General features: G+C 38.9%; 1 protein-coding gene and 1 pseudogene across 3 annotated transcripts in view; both read right to left on the bottom strand.

Annotated features, from left to right (window-relative positions):
- FILIP1 (filamin A interacting protein 1) overlaps positions 1–22048 on the bottom strand; it is a 265398-nt gene that overhangs the window by 133923 nt on the left and 109427 nt on the right. The window lies entirely within an intron of this gene.
- LOC138145319 (large ribosomal subunit protein uL1 pseudogene) lies at positions 9899–11848 on the bottom strand (annotated as a pseudogene).

The following is a 22048-nucleotide window of genomic DNA, read 5'->3' as shown; positions in this document are numbered from 1 at the left end:
CTAACACTGTCTACTGAAGACATTCTTGAAGATATTGCATTCAATATTGGAAAGAATAAGAAATACTCAGGGCTCATGTCCTACATTGAATATTGATTTTATTCACAGTAAGGACTTTCTATTTGGGGATCTCTGAGTCAGGAATTCACATTCCATTGTTTCAAAAGCATACACCGTGTGACTCTATCAACGCCTACTCTACCCTAAACATGTCTGTTAAAAATAAAAATAGTTCACCAAAGACCTGTGATTTTATCCACCAAGACAGATTGCAGCATTTCTATAACATAGTTTTGGAGAGTTGCTGGATGCTTAGTGAGGGTAAGTGATTTGCCCAATATCATACAGCTAGTGTCAGAAGTGGGAATTAAAACTTCAACATCTTCCTGACCCCAGATCTAGCACCATGAAGACAGCCTGAAAAAAAGTTTACCAGGTAAAAAAATACTTATCCCTACCTGTATTAAGAATTCACAGGGCAAGATCAAGAAAAGCTCAGGAACTCATTTTGACTTAGAGTAACCCTACTACATACAGAAACATTTATTTATGCACATATTTATTATATATATATATATATATACACATGTATATGTATACACACACACACACACACACACACACACACACACACATATATATATATATATATATATATATATATATATATACACACACTTATGTAACATCCCTCTGAACCTTCCTTTCTCCCCATCAATTTGCACTTTCATTGACAGATAGGATCCCCAAAGGACAACTACTACTTCTTGGGGTTCTATGGGTAACCCTGAGAGGCTAAGTTTCTAGCACTGTAGCTCATGGGTCCTCACCGGTGTGGTTCACATCAATAATTAGTGAAACTTAATTAGCTTTGCAGCAAATGTATTTGCTAAGGTGGCATATTAAAAAATGGTTGGTACACAAAATTCCTCCCCATTAAGTCCACATCATACTCTTCCACAAATTACACACAGGGTCTATGGATAGATAGCATGATAGATGGAAGGAAGGAAGGAAGGAAGGAAGGAAGGAAGGAAGGAAGGAAGGAGAGCCTCTCCTTTCTCTCCCCCTACTCTCAGCTATTTCCTCACAGTCCTCTAGAGTTCTTCTACCACTAGACTAGCTCATTACTAGACTGACTTATTTTTATACATTAGTCAGTGGCATTTCTGATTCAGCCAATTACAAGATGTTTCCTCTCATTTACAGTGTTTCATCCAATTACAAAGCGTTGTCTCTCTTCATACAATTGTCAAAGCACTTTAATCCTCTCAAACTGATTAGGGAAGTGTTCACACCTAGTTTACACTTTGATTCAATCTGGTGTTTGGACCTTTTATGAGTTTGTTGGTTGTTGTCCTTTGTACTTGAAGATGAATAAAATAACATCATTATGTCTGGGTCAATGTACAGTGTATTTGACTATGGCTCATTAGACCAATGGCCATCTCCAGTCATCCTGATTTATATCTTGCCATTGGGCTCAGATGGCTCCAGAGGAGAAAGTGAGGCTGGTGACTTTGCACAGGTCTCCCTCACTTAACTCCAATTTGCTTGCATGTCATACCATCACTTCCTTGATGCCATGGTCCTCTTTGAGAACTGGGGACAAATAATAATAATAAGAAGACCGATATGAGCTCAGAAGGCTCTACCACAGGTGAGGCACAAATAGCCCATTTGGAATGGAGATGTCTCTAAATTTGCATAGCTCGTGTTTATTTTAAGCTACTACAATTCTGCTTTGCCCATAATGCCTTCTTTGATACAGGCATACCATGCTGGACAGTCATGTCCCAGGGTCTGCCATGTCTCATAATCCATACCAAAGTTCTTCAGAGAAACCTGAGAGCATCCTTGTATTGCTTTTTCTGACCTCTGTGTCAGTTCTGTGTAAAACAGTCTCTTAGGCAAATGTGCATTTGGAATTCAAAAAACAATATGGCCAGCCCATTGGAGTTGTGTTCTTTGCAGTAGGGTTTGAATGCTTGACAGCTCAGCTTGAGAAAATACATCAGCATCTAGTATCTTGTCTTGCCAGGTGATCTTCAGACCCTTCCTAAGATGATTCAAATGGAAGTGACTCAATTTACTGGCATGGCACTGGTATATTGTCCAGGTTACACAGACATACAACAATGAGGTCAGCACAACGGCTCTGTAGACCTTTATTTTGGTAAGCGGCCTGATAACTCTTCTCTCCCACACTTTCCTTCAGAGCCTGCCAAATACTAAGCTAGCTCTGGCAATGCATGTGTCAACCCCATCACCGTCATGTGGGCAGCCCTGGAAAGTATATTGCCAAGGTAAGTGAACTTATCCACAGTGTTCAAAATCTCTCCTTTTTCTGTAACCAATGGTTCATGTATGAGTAGAGCAGTGCTGGCTGGTGGAGAACCTCTATTTTCTGCTTTTAATTGTTAGGCCAAAATTAGTACAAGCAGAAGAGAATTGATGCATATTTTGTTGCATCTCTGCCTCAGAGGCTGCATTGAGTGCACAATCATCTGTGAACAAAAAATCACATACCAACTCTCCCTCCTTCTATGAGTATGTGAATTGGAGTGGTGGAATTCTACCCTTACATTTAAATGGGCATATATTTTCTCATCTAAGAGAAAGCATCTAAAAGGCAGGGATGATTTTATTTTTGTCCTTGTATGCCCAGAGTCTGGTAGATAGCATTTAATAAATGCTTAATGATTGATTGGTTTGGGAGTCAGACAACTTAGATCTAAATCCTTGCCCTGCTACTTTTGATAAGGGTAACCTTGGACTAGTAACTCAGACTCTGGGCCTGAATTCTTCTTATGTAAAATGAAACAGTTGTACTGGATAGTCTCCAAGATTACTTCTAGTTCTCAGCCTATGATCATATGACCCCAACTCTGACTATCTGAGACTGCATCAAGTCTGTAGGCTGAGCTTCTTCATAGTTCTTCAAGGCCAAATATTATAACTGTAGGGATGGAAGAATGTTCAAGGGAGCTATGGATCAAATTGGTGTAAGAGTTGGTGTGAAGTCTGGAAGCCACCAGTTTCCTACATCTGTCTGGTGAAGCATAAAGCCCTTGGCTGGCTTGGACTCATAAATGATTTTCCTCATAAATTAGCTATTCCCCACAGAGCCATGGACTTCCAAATGAGCTTTTATTATTCTGACTTTTTCAAAGCTGGGGGATAGCATCAGCTAAAATCTGTACACATTTCTTCCTGTTTCCTTTCAGGCCTCTGATCAGGAAATGTGTGAAACTCACAAGGGTATTGCTGGAGATCACTGGCTGATATTTGGCAGGGCAGCAGACATGTTTTCCTGCCAGGGCCAACATATACATTGTCAGCCTAAAGCCTGTGCACTCAGATAGGAGTTTACCCTCACAAAAAAGGCCTGAGCTGCCATCTGGACTTTCTTTTTTTTCCCCTCTGGACTCCAATCCTTTTTCTTCTGGGTCTGCATTACAATGGCCTTAAAATCCCTTCAACAGCTGCCTCTTGCAATTTCTGTGTCTTGCTCTTCCACATACATACATACATACATACAAACCATAAATATACACATATACATGCATGTATATGTCTATATACATGCATGTATACATATATATGTTGGGGATTGATTTTTTAAAACAAAGTCATTTTAGATATATTTAATCTATACCAGAATAATCTCAGTAGTTTTGAACCCTGTGAGTTGTGGGGTAACTCAAAAACACTTAAAAATATCAGAAAAAGGTTTAAGTCACAGTTCTATCCCACATGGACCATTTCCTTTGCAAGAGAAAAGCTATTTAGAGGTCATTCTCTTCACTTCTAATCCTACAGAATTGTCCCACTAGTAAAAGAGAGAATAGGGGTACTCAGTGTGGGGCATAGTTTGCTAAGGGATTGGGAAAAAGGTACAAGGTCCCAATGCTTGGGTCAGTGGAGTTGAGAAAAGACATTTGTAAGCCCTGGGTAAGATTTGAAGATCATGCCCCATATGTCACTGTCCATCCAAGACTTTGACCCCTCCCTGTTATACATGAAATTTAAATGGTCACAAAATAAGTATCAGTGTCCCAAAGAATGGAAATTTCTAGCATTAAAGTCATGTTATTTTTTTCTGTCATTTATAAAGAATAATGAGAGGCAGCATGGTAGAGCAAATAGAAGACTTGGGTTCCAGTTCTGCCTCTGACACATACTAGCATTGCAGCCATCAACAAGTGTCCCTAAGAGGTGGCTAGGTGGGGCAGTGAATAGAGCACTGGCCTTGGAGTCAGGAGGACCTGAGTTCAAATACGACTTCAGACACTTAACACAAAAAAAAAAACTTGTGACCTTGGGCAAGTCACTTAACCCCAAGTGCCCTGCCTTCCCATCCAAAAAGCAAAAAAAAAAAAAGTATCCCTAATAAAGAAGAACACTGTATAAGAGGAGTAGCTAGGTGGCACAGTGGGCTAGGAACCAGGAAGATTTATCTTCAGGAGTTAAAATCTGGTCTCAGACACTTGATAGCTGTGTGGTCCTGGGCAAGTCATTTAACACTGTTTGCCTTGACTTCCTCATCTGTAAAGTGAGCTAGAGAAGGAAATGACAAACTATTCCAGTATCTTTGCCAAGAAAACCCCAAATGGGGCCATAGAGAGTTGGACATGACTGAAACAATTCAACAACAAAAATAAGTTAGAGATGGCTTGCCAATGTGTATATCCCAATGAAGGGAGCTTACAGATCAAGAATTCCCTATATCAATGAAATGACAGGTTCAGATAAAAATAAATCAAATTTAATAAAAAATAGTGCCATGAGTAGCTCAAAGAGTTGTATAACTGTCCCTACGAGCAATTTGGAGGGTGCTAATAGCGCTTTCCTCTGACACTAGGGCCAGCTAGAGATAGCTAGGTAGTACAATGCATAGAGTTCTGGGCCTGGAGTCAGGAAATGGGAGTTTAAATCCTGACCCAGATGCCTACTAGTTAGGCGGCTCTGGGCAAGTAACTTAAACTCTATTGGCCTTAGTTTCCTCAATTGTAAAAAGAGGGATGATAATAATAGCAGTTGCTTCTCAGGGTTGTTGTAAGGATCAAGTGAAATAGCATTTATAAAGCTCTTCACACAGTGCTTTTTATACAGTGAGCTCTTAATGAATGCTTGTTTTCTTCCAGCTTTGTCCTCTGTCTCCTCTGTCCGTCTCAGCCTCTGTCAGCAGTGGCACACTTCTTTCCCTTTTGGTGGCTAAACTTGGCAGAGCATAAACTTCAAGGCTTCTCACAATAAGCTTGTCAACCCTGATAAGCTTCCTCCACCCTTTGTTCTCTCATCCAAGGTGAAAATATTGCTACTTACAGTTCTATTAAAAATGTCCCTTGTTGCTTTCCCCTCTGCATTTTGTACCCTAGATAGCTATCAACTTTGCTCAGCCCTATACTTGTTTCTATCCCAAAGCATTTGTATAAGGAACACAATATATGAGGGAAGTTCTTGATTCTTGTCCATCATGATAACTCAAATTTATACAGGCTGTCCCTAAATTCCAGACACATAGGGAATCTCATTAACTATGCATATTTTCAAGAAATGAAATGAATGAAATTTTCAACATTTTACTTAATTAGCATAAATTTTAGCCATGACAATTTCATATTGAATAAAAGTTTTCATTAACTATTGGAGATTATTTTCCATATTAATGAGATTAATTTAATTAATGAGACTTTCTATGTGTCTCCTATGTCTTCCTATGAAATCTCATTTATGTTAATTAAATAAAATTTGTTGAAAATTTCATTCATTTCATTTCTTGAAAATATGCATAGTTAATGGGGTTCCCATGTGTCCAGACTTTAGGGACACCCTGATAATGGTTTAAGGTTTATAAGTTGCTTTCCTTAAAACAACCATGAGAGGGAAGAAAAGCACATTTGCCCCCCATTTTAGATAGCTGAATAGATAGTCAAAGCATTTATTAAAGTACTTGCTATGACAAAGGCAATACACTAAGCATTGGGAATACAAATATAAACAAAGAACAACCAAAAAGTAAATCAGTCTCTACCTTGAGTTTATATGTTAATGAGGGAATATTGCCTCAGTTTCCTCATCTGTAAAACAAGCTGGAGAAGGAAATGACAAATGACTCCAGTATCCAGAAGAGATGGGTTATAATGAGGGAATGCATTAAACAGATTTGGAAAAGGAGGGAGTAAGGAAGATAAAGGTAGGAGTCAAAGGCAGAGACAGGAGAGAGTGAGCAGGCTCTTCCTGAAATGGTGGTCTTGGGCAGGAACACGCCATTCAGAAGAAGGATGCTAAAGGGAGGGGGCATCTGTAGGGTGAGGAAGCTGCTGGGGTAATAGTTAAAAAAAAGTCCCAAGAGTAAGACTCAGAGCAGGAAGAGAACTGAGCACAGAGGGTCTGGGCACTTTTTGTAAATGATTAAAATGAGACTTGGAAGAGTTTGTTTGACTTGGCCATGGTGACATGGCTAAGAAATGTCCATATCTCCTTTATGGCATGCCCAGCAAAATCAGGCACTGTTAGTTCAGAGTAATAATAGGAATGAGGTGTTGAATGAGAACCAGATTAGTGGATGAAAGTTTTCCCTAAATATTACTTGTGAACAGTGACAGGTTTTATCAGACCTGTAAGTATGACATCTTTATTACAGAAAAGCCTTATTCATTTGTATTCCATTAATTCAGGATTTCCCATAGACTGAACATGATTGATAGATATTGACCTTTCTTACATTGTCTATGGGGGAAAAAAGTACCAGAGGGACAACACATTTTCTAAGTAAATTAATACTGTAAATATAACCCCGCCTCCCAATCAAGCCAAGGGTGGCTTTTCTGAGGAATAGTCATGTGACTCTGGGAGCTGCTTATGTATAGTGAGCTGTGACCTCTGATTGCCTGAGAGATTTATGAGCTCTCTTTGCTTACATCCTCAGGAAAACCACAGGCAAGGGAAATGCTTAGACTACTTAACAATCAAAAACATTTCCAAGAAACAATTTTGCAGCAACATTTGCATTCAAACAATGATTGCACTAGTTACAAGTGACTCATCTTTTTTGCTAATATTAAAATCCACCTGATATTAGAAAACTGAATATTATATTATTTGAGAAATGAGCCCATATCTTTGCATGGAAAAATTCCTGTGGGGACTAATATGTTCTTTTTCATATCTCTTCCATCTCTTCTTTTTGTGTCCAGATTTACTGTGAAGAGAAGTTTTATGGGTTATATGTGTGGCCTTTCTAGAAAACCATAGAAAAAAGAGATGCGAAATGGGTTTTTCAAATTGCCAAAAGAGACAGGATTTTTTTTTCTTTTTAACTGTTGACTTCCCTTGATTCCAAGGGAAGAAAAAAAGACAGTTTTGTAAGGAGTTTCTCCAATATGCCTCATTCCCAGCAATGCTTTGGGATCAGAGAAGCTATCGCTTCTCTGGAAAGCTTACAGTATTATATGGGAGATGGAAGCCACTGACGTAGGAGTTTTTAAAAGGAGTACTGGAAATGCAAGGAAAAGGGGAAAGAAATAGAACAAGAAAGTCAGAAATGAAATGACATGATGTGCAAAGCCCAGGAGGTTTAGCAGATACTGAGATGTCCCCCCTCCCCCCACCTCTTGTCATAGTCAGTGCTAACTGGGGACTTCAGTATCACTGGAGCAGCTCTGTGGGAGGATGCATCAATCCTGCTATTGCCTGGCTTGGGACATTGTACAATTGTGCTATCACAATTCTTGGAGACCACACCCATCTTCTATGACAGCAGATTCTTGACTTCACATAATTCCTGTGGTGAGCAGAAACTGTGACCTAGACCTTTTATCATCACTTGAGGGGAAATTGTTAACCCACTGTCTGGTCCTACTTGGGCAAGTACAGTAGTAGCACTGGGCCATGAGTCTGGGATGAAGCCTAGGATCCACAACCTTACATCCTCAGAGGCTGAGTGTTGGTTGTTTCATGTCATGCGTTCTGGGAAGTGTGCTGGTTATGTGCTGTGTTAATTTTATCCTGTCCTATGTCTAGTAAATTGTCATTCTTCACCACTATAATATAATTGTAACAGCAAGCACCCTAGCACACCCAGGATGGCTGCTAGCACAGATTCTTTGATTTGCTTTTCTAAAGGAAAGCAACTCAAAAGGCGTTAACAATCTTGCTTTAATCAAATAAAAAATACAGACAGGGAAAAGAACACAATTCAAGAGACCAACAGACAGAGCTTCTGGCTATCTGACCGTTACATCCATACAGTTAGTTACCAGAGAGAGAATCACCAACTTCTGGATTTTCAAAGTCAGGGGTCTCAACAGTTGTTCACAGTCTCATCTGGCCAAATCACACAATTCTTTCCAAAGTGAACCTCAAAGCAAAACCTTTCCTCAGAGGTATATATAGCCTTCTCTGGGGTCAAAGAACATCACAACCTTTGTGACCCACTGCCTAATTATGAAGTAACCAAAGGTGAGCCTTCCTGAAAAACAAGACTCCCCTAAGCAAGCTTCTCTTTTTGGGCTCCAAGTGAGGCCCACTAAGGGGCAAAGAAGATCTTCAAATTCCCCTACCATTACAATGATATAATATAATTGGTATTAACCCTTGGACCATTCAGTCAATCAACAATCATTTATTAAATCCCTACAATGTTCTAGGTACTGGGAATACAAAGATAAAACTGAAATTCTATCCAGCGAGACATTACATATATACATATGTGCGTGTGTATATATAGAGAGAAACTAATATATACCTATGAGAAAATATGTGTATACACATATAACATATATTACATATATGATATATACATACATACAAGGTAAATTGGGGTGGAGGGTGGCACAGAGGATAGTAGCCACTAGGGAATTAAGGAAAGACCTCATGTAGAATATATCATTTGAGCAGAGTTTTGAAGGAAGCAAAGAATTCTAAGAAGTGGAAGTAAGGAGGAAGCACCTTCCAGGTATGAAAGAAAATAAGTACAAAGGCAAAGAGTCCAGAGATAGACCACTATATGTGAGGTACAGCAAGGAGGCTAAAGACCCAGGGTCAAAGCAAGAATAAATGTCCAGAGTATTAATTTAAGTAGATATGAAACTGAGGTTTTAAGAGCCTGGAAATAGCTAGGGGATGCTACAAAAATAATTAACCAGATCTGAGTAAACCCTCAGTAAAACAACTCCTCATATTCCTTATTTTTACTTCTTTTGTTGTTGTTCAGTCGTGTCTGACTCTTCATGACCTCATGGACAATAGCACACCAATACTCTCCATGGAGTATTCTTGTCAAAGATACTGAAGTGGTTTGCCATTTCCTTCTCCAGCTCATTTTACAGATGATGAAGCACAGGCAAACAGGGTTAAGTAACTTGCCCAGGGTCACACTGCTAATAAATGTCTAAGGTCATATGTGAACTCAGGTCTTTCTGACTCCAGGAAGAGCTGTGATTTGATATCACCATATTGAAAAAAGGATTTTGACTTCGCCTAAATTTTAAATTGAAATAGGATGATGAAAAGCTTCCTACTTTAAAAAATAGATGCCCAAGTCCTACTTGGAAACCTCTCCTTTTTTCTTTCTTTCTAAAGATGACCTAAGCAGGGACAGCTGGGGAGTGAGAATATGAAATAGAATAAGCAGTAGAGAATATGATGAAGTTGACCTGCTTAGAGCACAATCACATTTGGTCCTTAGAGACAGCTTAGTCACTAACATTGGCCTAACACCTCTGAAAGAGCAAATGCCCTCAGTATCTAACACTGTATTTGGTCCCTTTGACAGCCAGCAGGTGTTGCCAGAATATTTGGTCTGGCTTAGGACTTTCTTGGAACATCCTCATTCTTGGACACCAAGTCAAGTGCTCCATGAAAATCAAGGTCAGAAATCATTTGGCTGAACTTCTTTTTTTTTTTTTTTCATTAGCTGCTTCTGCCATTTATTAACACCATGTTGATTTAATACAGCCGCTGGGGCTTGCCCATGGTGCTCTTGATATACAATGCCCTCACATTTTGTCAGTTTTTCTTCAGCAGAGAAACCAGGAAATTGACAGCCAAATGGATGTTGTAGACAAGCTCATCGTCTGTCATCTTCACATGGCCAACAGCCACCACTAGACACAGCACCTTCTTCATCTGGAACTTGATAGTAGATTTAACCTCATCAACCTTTGCTACCATATTCTCATTGTGGGTGAGCAGAGATGGAAACTTGCCCACTTTGTTCAGACCAGGGCCCAAGATTCGAGGAATTTGCTTGATCAAGGACTCAGAGGCCAAAAAGGTACATACTTTTTAGCCAGTTTCTTGACCAATTTCTTATTCTTATTCAGCTTCTTCAGGGCCTCGATGTCCATGTCGGGGATTTCTACAGCCTTGGCTTCATCACAATGCTGCTGGTCTCCCAGTACACACACAGAAAATTTAGGTCGGGGTGTGGATTTGATCCTGACGGTTCCAGAGAAACATTTGTCCTTTTGGGGATCATAGGTCTTCAGACTAAACTGCAGCTCCACAGTTTCCAAAAACTTTCTTCATTTGCACTGGGTTCCATGCAGGACCTCCCGCACAGCTTCATAGAGCATGTCACGTGAGACTTTGCTGCTCATTGCTGCTCACTGGTCACAAGCCGGGGGAAAAAAAGCTTGGCTGGACTTCTATATTCAAAATGTGATATAGAAAGAAGAACTGAGAAATACTCATCTTTTTTTCTTAGTATGTCATTGTAAAACTCTTCAGCTTAATTAATTGGAAATGCAGTGTCAACCTTCCTGAATTATTATCAGAAAGTATTTCAGGGCTACAAAGACACTGTGTGCTCTAAGAGTTTAAACAAACAAGACAAAGAATAAGAAATGGTTCAATGTGAAACTTGAATACGCCAAAGAGCTCTGTTTTGAGGAGTGGGGGTACACCTTCCCCAATACAGACCTCAATGCCTCTAGTACTTTGTAGATAGTGTTTAAGAATTGCTAACCAAAAAAAGTTCAGTAACCTGTCACCAATGCAGGGATGAGCCACTCAGATTTTTAGCTAGTCTTGTCTTTGGATGACAGACATCTATCATCAGGTCCCCAATCCAAGCCTTTCCAGGTTGTCAAGAACTATCAACACTTGCATTCCACTCTAATAACCTTCAAGAACCAGGATGCCTAGAGTAATCAACCAACAAGCATCTATTAAGGACCTAATATGTTCCAAGCACTAAGCTACACACTAGGAATAAAAAACCCCACAATTATAAACCATTCATGGCCTCAAGAGCCTTACATACTATTGGTGAGACAACATGCCTTAAAATTTTAAATGAGTAATTCAGAAAGGCACTAGCAAACTGGTGGGGATAGGGAGAGCAGAAAAGACCTGGAGAAGGTAGCATTTGAGAAAAACTTTGAAAGAAACCAAGAATTCTAAAAGTTAGAAGTGAGGACAGAGTATAGCCCTTTAGTGTTAAAAAAAAATTAAACAAATCTATGAAAGGACAATGAATGATGTACATAATGTGTACCTGTATTTTTAGAGGAGGAGGAGACACTTTGAAAGTAAGTAAAATAGGACCAGTGTTGAAGAAATAAGCCCTGAGGGTTGTATGTCCAAACTTAGAGGTAAAAAGGTACAAGAAGGTCAATGGTTAAGGTGAACCCATTAGTTTTACTCTGATCCATCCATCTCCTGCATGTTGGTAATGTGAGAAAGTCAAATGCAGATTCATAGATGCATAGACTCTTAGGAATGGAAGGGACTTTTGATGATCACCACTTAACTTGTTGGTGATGTAGCCATCTCAAGTGAAGGTACCAACCTACATTGGTAGAAGGAGTTTCCTCATTTAAGAGTTTCCTCCATCAGTGAAATAATAGTTTTAGTCCCTATCTCCTATGTTTCTGAAACACTGTTTTGTTATTTTGGTGGGGTTTTTATCATTAGAAAAATGTATGTGGAATATTTTCTTTCAATATTTCCCTTTATTTCTTTCTTCCTCCTTCCTTCCTTCCTTCCTTCCTTCCTTCCTTCCTTCCTTCCTTCCTTCCTTCCTTCCTTCCTTCCTTCCTTCCTTCCTTCCTTTCTTCCTTCCCTCCTCTCTCTGTCTTTCTTTCACTTTTCTTTCTTTCTTTTAGGTCTCCCCTATCTCACCCAGAATGGAAATTCAATAGTCACTCATGGGCTCAACAGCACTGCGGATCTGCACAAAAGACTTGAACCAGCTCCATTTCTGATCTGGGCTTGTTCTCTTCAAGAAACCTGGTGTACCATCCTTATCCTAGAGACTCATCATATTGGCACCTGGTGCACATATCCAATGGCTTTAGCCCTATTGCTACTCAGAACTCCTGAACTCAAGCCAGCCTCAGCTTCCCCAGGAGCAGGGATTGCAGGTAAAAATTTTTTAAAAATTATTTTTCATTACTAGAAGGAAGAAGGGGAGAGAGAAGGAGAGGGATGGGAAGAGGGAGGGGAGGAATAGGGAGAGAGGGAGGGAGGAAGGGAGAGGGAGAGAGAGAGAAGGAGGGAGAAGAAGGGAGATGGAGGGAGGGAGAGAGAGAGAGGGAGAGAGAGAGAGAGGGAGAGAGAGAGAGAATTACACAATCAATAACATTTAAAATGAATAATATTTCCCATTTCTTTGAATTAGAAAATTGTGGAGTTTTTTTTCCTATTGAGATTGCTTTTGTTACTTGTTTATTTCATAATAAATACATTTTTAGTGAAACTTTTGCCTCCTGTTCTAAGTTATAAAGTGTTTTACCCAAATAACATTCATACAGGCCAGAGCCCTTACTGAAACCTCAAATCTGGCAGCGTACCTGGGTGAATCAGCCTTTGAAGACTGTGTCCAGTAAGATTGGAATCTGATTACCATCAGAAATCAAGCTGTCATTTTGTGGCCTCCTAGCCTTAGCAGAGATAGACTATTTCAGCATGCCAGTCATTGTGGTGGTGTCAAATTGCTGGGAGTAGCTCTGCTTAGAGTGACCTCAGGTCTCGTGATGCTGACCGCAGAACTGATAAAGCCCAGGTGAGTCATCAATTTGAAAAGCCTCAAAAAGAGGTTGAAAATCTCATCCTTAGAAGCCTAGGAGGCCAAGTAGAAAGAATAGCCACAAACAATGGAACTCATTTAGGTAAAGAAAAAAAATCTCATATATAAAGAAAAAAGTTGTAAAGCTGGTTTTTTAAGAAAGGCTGTTTTTCTGTACTCATGTGAACAGGCAATGCCATATTGAATAAGAAAAAGGGATTGGTTACCACTGGCACACAGAGGATCTTGTTTCCTTATTATGCTTAGGTCTACAGTTCAAAAGGCAAACAAAACTCAGATCACCTGAATGGGCTTATCGTTGTATAGGTTCATGAATATTATCAAAAATTTGATAAAATGTATCTAATAGCAATATTATTGTGCATTCTGGCACTTAGCATGTTTTACTAAATTCAAAATAATTTTTCAAACTTTACCAAATTCACTTTGACAACCAACTTCTGGAGGGAGAAAAATATCAGGATGTGTAAGACTTAATTAGTCAGTCATCAAGCATTTATTTATTAAGCTGCTATTGTAATCCCTCACAACATAGAGATGCCATATAAACTTGAGGACCTCTTATTTCCTTGGTTTGTGATCCTTAACTAGTAGGGATCTGAGAATATCTGTGTCTGGCATTTTACCCAAGGGTAGCCACTAGGTCCTCTTACCTAATCTAGTTATTTTCAGATTAACGGAGACAGAAAGTACATACATCTGAGAACACAGAAAATAAGGAAACACCTCCCATTCACCTACCCAGTGAGTAATACTTCAACCTTAGAAGTATCCATACTGGGGCAGCCAGATGGCTCAGCAAGTAAGAGCACCGGCCCCAATGTTGGGCTCAGATACTTAGCATCATACCCAGAAATAACAGGCTGTGTAACCTTGAGCAAGTTACTTAACCCCAATTTCTTTAAAAAAAAGAAGTATCCATACCTATAGTACATCTCCTGCAGTTTCTCTCAGCTCTTATCAGTTGGTGTTCATTCCTTGTAAGTTTTGTCCTTCAGTTTCCAACATCACTGTCCTCCATGCTATGACCACTCATCAGCAGATGATGGTCAGTGCCCTTCCAAAAGTACCAATTCTCTGATTTCTAGCCCCTGCAGGGCAACCATTCTGGAACTGTGTTGTGCCAATCATATTCAGAGTTCAGAAATATATCATAGAGCCAGAATGCCTCTGTTCTTTGAAAATCTACATTTGTATACATTGGTCCCACAGTTGGCTCTCTCTTTACTGAAGGACACCCAGGTTGCTATAGAGATTTTCCCTTCTTGCATTTTCATGTAATTCTTTTAGTTCTATATAGAATGATGGTAAGTCAGTACTATTTTTCTCCTCTTTCTCTCTCTCAGCAACAGGGAAGTACATCTCTAGCATTTGTATCTACCTGCAAAATCTTGGAATTTGCGAAAGAACCCTCACTTTCCCCCCAACTCTCCTTCCTTCTCTATTTTCCTTAGGGGTAACTGAGCTGTTTTATTTAAATTAACCTTGACTTCTCTTTGAAAGATTTGTAAAAGGCTAGGGCAAAGATAGATGCTGTGCTGAAGGAGTTTTTAAACCTTTCTTTCAACTTTATGGCTAGGCATCTCCTCTCTTCTGTTTCTATTGCTACTAATCCATTTTTTAATCACTGATTACTCTCTTTCTGGACCAGTGGTTTTTAATGAGTTTTGTGACATGGATCCTCAATGATCTGGTGAGGCCTATGGATTAACTTTCAGAAAAAATGTTTTTAAATTCATATAATAAAATACAGAGGATCAAAAAGGAAATCAATTATACAGTAATCAAAATATTTTTTTAAGAGTCAGGGCCAAGATGGCGTTAGTACCCAGCTGAATTCTTCCAAAATTCCCCTCCAAACAACTTTAAGATAATGCCTGAAATAAAATTTTAAATTGGCAGAGTCAATAAAAGGTCAGAGGGATACATTATTCCAGCCTAGGACAATTCAGGAGGTCTGTAGAGTAGATCTGTCACACCAGGGTAGGCACAGGCAAAGAGCACAGCAGGAGGACAATGGACAATAGTAGTAGCAGCATCTTTGGATGCTACTCTCAGTCCAGGGACAGTAAGGGGTTGAACAACTTGTCAGAACGAGTTTACAGGACCCTTTGCCTGCACTGGGTGCAGCTGGTGCCAATTGGCAACTCTATTGCCCTTCAGCAGCTCTGGGTTACAGTTATAGGGCCAAGAGGAGTGTTAGTATTTGCAGCTGCAAGGGAGCAGGAACTTTTCCTGGGTAAAGACCAGAGTGCAGACCAGGAAAGCAGTGACCACACTTTTCTCAGAACAATACTACCCTGGAAGCACTGAAAACTTGCAGAACCCCAGAACTAGTTCTGAAAACAGCAACACAAAAAAGCCTGAAGCTTGATACAGTGCCTCCCCAACCCAATGTGAGCAGAATCCAATGTTAATATAAAGTTAAAAGAAAAGAAATCAGCTGGGAAATGAGCAAACAGGAAAAGAATTTGATTATAAAAAGTTATGAAGGTGGCAAGGAAGACCAAAATGTAAACTTAGAAGAAGACAATAATTTAAAAATAGCTATAGCAAAGCCTCAAAGAAAAACCCCAATTGAACCCAAGTCCAGCCAGAATTCCTGGAAGAGTTAAAGAAAGACATAAGAGCAGTAGAGGAAATATTGGGAAAAGAAATGAGAGTGATGTAAGAAAATTATGAAAAGAGAACTAACAGCTTGATAAAAAAAGGCACAAAAAATATTGAAGAAAAGAACTTCTTAAAAACCCAAATAGGCCAAATGGAAAAGGGAGTACAAAAATTCACTGAAGAAAAGAATTCCTTAAAAAGTTTAACTGACCAACTTGGAGTTTCAGGTTGTAGGTACAGATTTGTGAGCCACTGACTTCAAGTTATCACTGAAATGGTAATAGTAGTTAATGCCAAAAAGAGCAGCTAGGTGGCAAAGTGGATAGAGGGCAGGACCTGGAGTCAGGAAGGCTCTACTTTGTGAGTTCAAATCTGGTCTTGTACACTTCCTAGCTATGTAACTTTGGGCAAGTCACTTAACTCTGTTTGCTTCATTTCCTCATCTGTAAAATGAGCTGGAGAAGGAAATGGCAAACCACTCTAGCATCTTTGCCAAGAAAACCCCAGATGGGGTCATGAAGAATGAGACGTGACTGAAACGACTGAACAACAATCATATGTCAGTATAGTGTTTTAAAGCTGACTAAATGCTAAATATAGCAGAAAGAAAATTACCAAAATGACTAACCAAGAATAAAATGCTAAATAGATTTAATCTTATTTGATCCTTACATCAACCCTATGAGGTAGGAACTATGATAATAATTTTATAGATAAAGTGACTGAAATTGAGAAAGGTTTAAATGATGCCCAAAGTCAAACAGCTAGTAAGTGTCTAAGGGAAGATTTGAACCCAGATCTTCCCAACTTTGTCCAACATTCTATCTGTTATAACACCTAGTTCGTGGTAAGAATAGATGAGGGAGGGAAGAGAGACAGAGACAGAGAGAGAGAAGTAGACAACTAAGGATTCAGCCTTGAGGAAGCTCAGAGGAAGAAAGAGGAAGAGAAACTTATCCTTCAGTTCAATTCAACAAACATTTTTTTTAAGTCCTTACAATGTGCAAAGCATATTCTAGGGGCTAAATATATAAATACTAAAATCTGACTTTCCTTGTCCTCAAGGAGTTTACATTTAACTGAATATATTTCTTTAGTGTAATTCTAAAGTTTTCCATATTTAAACCTGGCAGAGACCTTAGAGATCACTTAATTTAACAACTCAGGAAACTGAGCCCAAAGAAGTTAGGGACTTCCCAGAGACCGCACACAGGTAGTAAGTGGAATAAAGCTAGGAATAAAACCCCAGATACTCCCATTTCAAATTAAGCACTATTTCTATTAACCCAGTCTGCTACCAACAAGCAAATGATCTACTTTGCAAAATGATCATCAGAAATTTGAAGCTTCTTTCACCTTTCACCCAGTCAAGCCCCTGATTAACCAGTACAATATTGAGACTGAATATTAAGAAGGGTGATTTGCGTCTGAATGCTTGTTCTTCAGAGAGAGATTTACAGCCTCAGTATTCTGGAGAAAAGTATAAATGATTCAGAAATTCTCCATAATTTTGATAATTGTTTTAATTGCTTCTCTCCCAGACTCTTTTAGAATGGATATTGTAGCACCAACTTCAATCAGAAAAGGAAGATGAGGGAATGAAAACCTGGTTGGTACTTTTCTGCAACAACCAAATGGAACTATGAACAAAATTTAATCTATAGGATGGTGGGCTTTTTTTATGTCACGAAAAGGAATTATATTCATATCCAGTTTCTGAATCTTTTTTTTTTTACAAGTGCAGCCATGTGCCAAAGTTCAATTTTACGAGCTTTTGATGTCAGCTAACATTTCCTTTGAACTCAGTCGTTTTTAGTACAGCCAAGGTGCCTGGCTCCTTTAACGTCTCTCTGGGCTATTTTTGGACAATTCAAGGAATTAATCATGAAACATGAAATTATGGTTTGGATATGCTATTGAATTACTTTTGGTTTAGTCTGGGAAATGGGTAACCATTTTTTTCACAGTTAAAAGGTTCCAAATTATTAGAAAGTACATGTAACCAGTTAATAAAGTGGAAAGATAAGTGTTTTCCCCTCTCTCCCAATGTTGCCACCATGGACAACAGACACCACTGTTGAGTACAAGTAGGTGGAATAGGTAGGCAGTCAACTATATTTTGTAATTAGAGAGATTACAAAAATACCCCCATCCCTTCAAGTAGCCTTCTCTTATATGTATCAAAGTATTGACCTCTTCTAAAGGTTTATTTTGGAAGTACAAATACTTCTAAGACATTATATTACTAATATCTTAGTGTCAATTCATTTAGGAAATTTTTTTCCTCTCAATGCATGAGCAGCCAGGACATCAGGAGGGCACTGAGGGTTTAGGGAGCAAATACTCCATCTCTGGGGATATGCAGGTCCTCATCAATTCTTTCCTGTTTACTGAAAAAGCCTTTTGGCTGGTCTCCCATTCCCTGAAATGCCTCCCCTCCCCCCATTCAATTAAACCTGACCTTCTACTTCAGTATCTGCCTACTTCACAATTTTACTGAAGGACTGCTCTTACAAGCAAAGTCAGACTGTCATCTCAAAGCAGCCTGGGCAAATCTCATCACAGCAGCAACAAGAACTAAAAAACTTTTAAAGGATTAAAAGTGGCCAGAATTTTATATCAGAAGATTGCTGTCCTTTAACTAATAGTTGACAAATCACTATATTACCAAAACAAACTCCAAAATATCCTTGAGAATTAACAAATAAAATGAAATGGTTTTTAAGCATTATCACAGATGAAACTATTACCCACACTTGCCAGGACATGGCATTGCCCCATAAAATTTAAGAACAATGTTTTTAATAGGTATTGCCATCTATCCATCCAAACTATATAGAATGAAAAGCTCTTAAAATATAGATACTTAGAAGAAATCAAAATAAGCATATATCAATCCTGTTATTCTGTCTGTATCCTGAAGATGCCTTCAGTGAACCTATAGTTAAGCTATCTCACCACTTTTGTTCAATTACAAGATACAATCATTTTTAGCCACCTGCCAGTATTCTGTCAAACACTAAGCATCAAAAAACAGTCAGAATACTCCTTCCCCAAGGTCATATTACATACATATATCATAGGTATCATGTACATATTGATTTATAAATTATCTCTCTCATTAGAATGCAAATTCCTTAAGGGATGGGACTTTTTTGCCTCTCTCTTCTCTCCAGGCTTAGCATAATACCTGGCACATAGTAAATGCTTGTTGAGTCATTGATTGTTTCCCATTGTCACTTCAAGACTCTCCCACTACTGCCAACACTTAGCAACCTCACTTCTTTTGATTTTCATATAATCCAAATTTGTTGATGATTCTAGATTCTGATAGTCATTATCTATTGCTTCCCCAGGACATCCTCCCTCTTTTTTCAATGATTGCAGTGCCTGGAAGTCATGAGCAGTCTTTCTCTCCACTCTAATTCCTACCCTTATAAGAGGTGACTTCAACAGGAATGTTGTTATTTCCTCAAATACTCTAACTTCCCAGTTCCTCAACCCTCCTCCACTCTACCTTAGCTATGCAGAAAGAAGATTCATACCCTTAATCTTGCCATTATCCATAACTGTTCCAACTTCATGATCAAGAACTCCAAAATTCCTCTTTTCAATCATAATCCACTATCATTTCCTCTCTTCTTAAGCCCTATTTATAATTAATCTTTTCTTTGTCATCACCATAGCCTCCAGTCCCTTTACCTCTTAGTAATTTCCCAGGCTGGTACCCCTGTTCAAACTACATCCTCTTCCCTTCCCAATCTCTACCTCTTTTTTAACCAGTTCAGTTCTACACTATCCTCTATTTACAAAATCCCTTGTTCCTTTGTTCTGTTACTGATCATGCCTTGCCAAACTTTTACCCTGGATTATTCTCTTTTACTCCTATCTTCATATTGCTGAATGGACCTTGAGGACATCACAAAACTGTGGTGACTGGCTCCATTACAACTTTATCCTACCTAATCGCAACTGAGCTCTCACAGAAATAAGGCAATCCTTTTACCCATCCCTAAACTTTCTCATATACCACTGAACCATAGTACCTGTTCAACTTTTTTTTCCTTATGCCTCCAACTATACCCCTTTCCCCCATGCTCTCAGCTGAGAACCTTACTTTACATTTCACAGAAAATATTGAAATGAGTTATTTCTTCTTTCCTTATCCTCTCGAAGCCTTATGGCATCATTTCCCATTATCTCCTCTTTCATTCCAGTTTCTGATGAAGAGGTGGCTCATCTCCTTGCCAAAGCCAACACACACACACACACACACACACACACACACACACACACACACACACCCTTGACTCCATCCCACAGAATCTTGATCTTGGGGCCAGATCCTCTACTATCATCCCCACCCTATCTCTAATCTTCAGTCTTTCCTCACCTACTGTTTCCTTGAGGACTACAAACATGTTCAAGTACCCTCATCCTTCAAAAAGCAAACAACCCTCACAAAAACTACTATGCCTGAAAACCTCTATCTTTTATATGTCTTCCCCTTTTTAGTTAAATTCCTTGAAAAAGCCATCTACACTTAATTCTTTCATTTCCTCTCTCCTCACTGTCTTTTAAACCTTCTGCAATCTGGCTTCTCATTTTTTGATTCAACTGGAACTACTCTCTCCCAAGTTAACAAGTGTCTTTATTGCTAAATTTGATGACCCTTCTCAATCCTCATCCTTCTTGAGTTCTTTGTAGCATTTGACACTCTTGCCTACCTTGTTCTCCTGAATGCTCTTCTCTATGGGTTTTTGTCTCTGAATTCTCTCTAGCAGTTTTGTAATTCAGTGGATAAAGTGTTGCACTTGGATTCAAATCCTGCCTCAGACATTTACTAGTTGTGTGAACCTTGCAAATCACCTAACCTATATTAGCTTCAGTTTCTTCATCCATAAAATGGGAATAAAAATAGTAGAACTGTTGTAAGGCTCAAAGGAGATAACATAAAGTGCTTTCCAAACCTTAAAATGCTCACTTATTATTGGTTGTCTTTCTACCTGTCTGACCCCTCCCACTCAGTCTCCTTTGCTGGTTCTTCATCTATGCCATGCCCACTCATTCTGGGTGACCCCAAGGCTCTGCCCTGGACTTTCTTTTTTTCCTCTATATATGCTCTCTCACCTGGACATTTCATCTGTTCCCATGAATTCAATCATCATCTTTATACAGATGACCTCAGGTCTATATATCCAGCCCTAGTAACTTTCCTGAATACCAGTCCTGTATTACCAACTATCAGTGGTACATTTAAAAACAGTTGTTCCTAAGCATCTCAAAACTCATCATATCCAAGACAGAACTTTGTATCAGTTCCCCCTCAAAACTACCCTTCTTGTAAATTGTTGAAAGTACTACCATCCTTCCAGCCATCCAGGGTAGCAGCTTCAGTGTCATCCTCAACCCCTCACTGTATACAACCCATCAGTTGCCAAATCTTCTCACTGATTTCTCTATAATATTTCTCAACTATAATCTTTCCTTTGCTCACAAAACCAACATTCAAATTTAAGATCTCATTATCTCTTCCCTGGACAATTGCAGTAGCCTTCTAACTGGTATTTCCATCTCAATTCCCTTCTCCCTCCAATCCATCCTGCTCTAAGTTACCAAAGGGATTTTCCTAAATTGTAGATATGATCATTCACCACCCACACCCACCTCATGAACTCTAGGATCAAATATAAATGACCTGGTCTCGTTTTATCTTTCCAGTCTTCTCACATTTTTCTCCCTTCCATTTACTCTAAAATTTAGCAATATTGGACCACTTAACATTCATCACACATGATACCCCAACTCCTATTTCTGTGATTTTGTATTCCCTGGGTCTGGAATGCTCTGCCCCCTCATCACTACTTCTTAGACTTCCTGGCTTCACTGAAAAAATGATCTTCAGGGTCGCTTTATGGGGAAGCCTTTCCAAGTCCCCTTAGTTATTAATGCCTTCATTATTTATTCACCCCTAACGTGACTTATCACCTACTCTGTATGTATCTTATGTGAAGCACTGTTGTCTTTCCCTTTGAGATGTTAATTCTTTTTTAAAAAATTTATTTTATTCTGAACTTAAAAAATAAAACAACTATTTCCATAACATAGTAGAAGAGGGGCAAAAAAACCGTGATTGTACATGAAACTGCAAATCTATCATGTACAACTTGCTATTCCTTTTAAATATATAATAAAGTTATTGTGTAAGTTTTTTTTCTTCCCTGCTTCTGCCCTAGAGATAGCTATTGTTAGACACACATACATATATGTGTATATATGTGTATATAGAGACATAAATATGTGTGTATCCATACTTCTATTTTTTAGTTCTTAGGAATGTTAGCCCTTAAAGACAGGGACTGATATGGTTTTTTCTTGGATCCTCAGTGCTTAGCTAAG

The sequence above is a fragment of the Petaurus breviceps genome, unplaced genomic scaffold, assembly GCF_028583685.1.
Source record: "Petaurus breviceps papuanus isolate PSGF00001 unplaced genomic scaffold, PetGlider_PUasm1.0 90734, whole genome shotgun sequence".
Taxonomy (NCBI): Eukaryota; Metazoa; Chordata; class Mammalia; order Diprotodontia; family Petauridae; genus Petaurus; species Petaurus breviceps.
The sequence above is the reverse complement of the archived record's forward strand: the minus strand, read 5'-3'. Positions and strand labels throughout refer to the sequence as shown.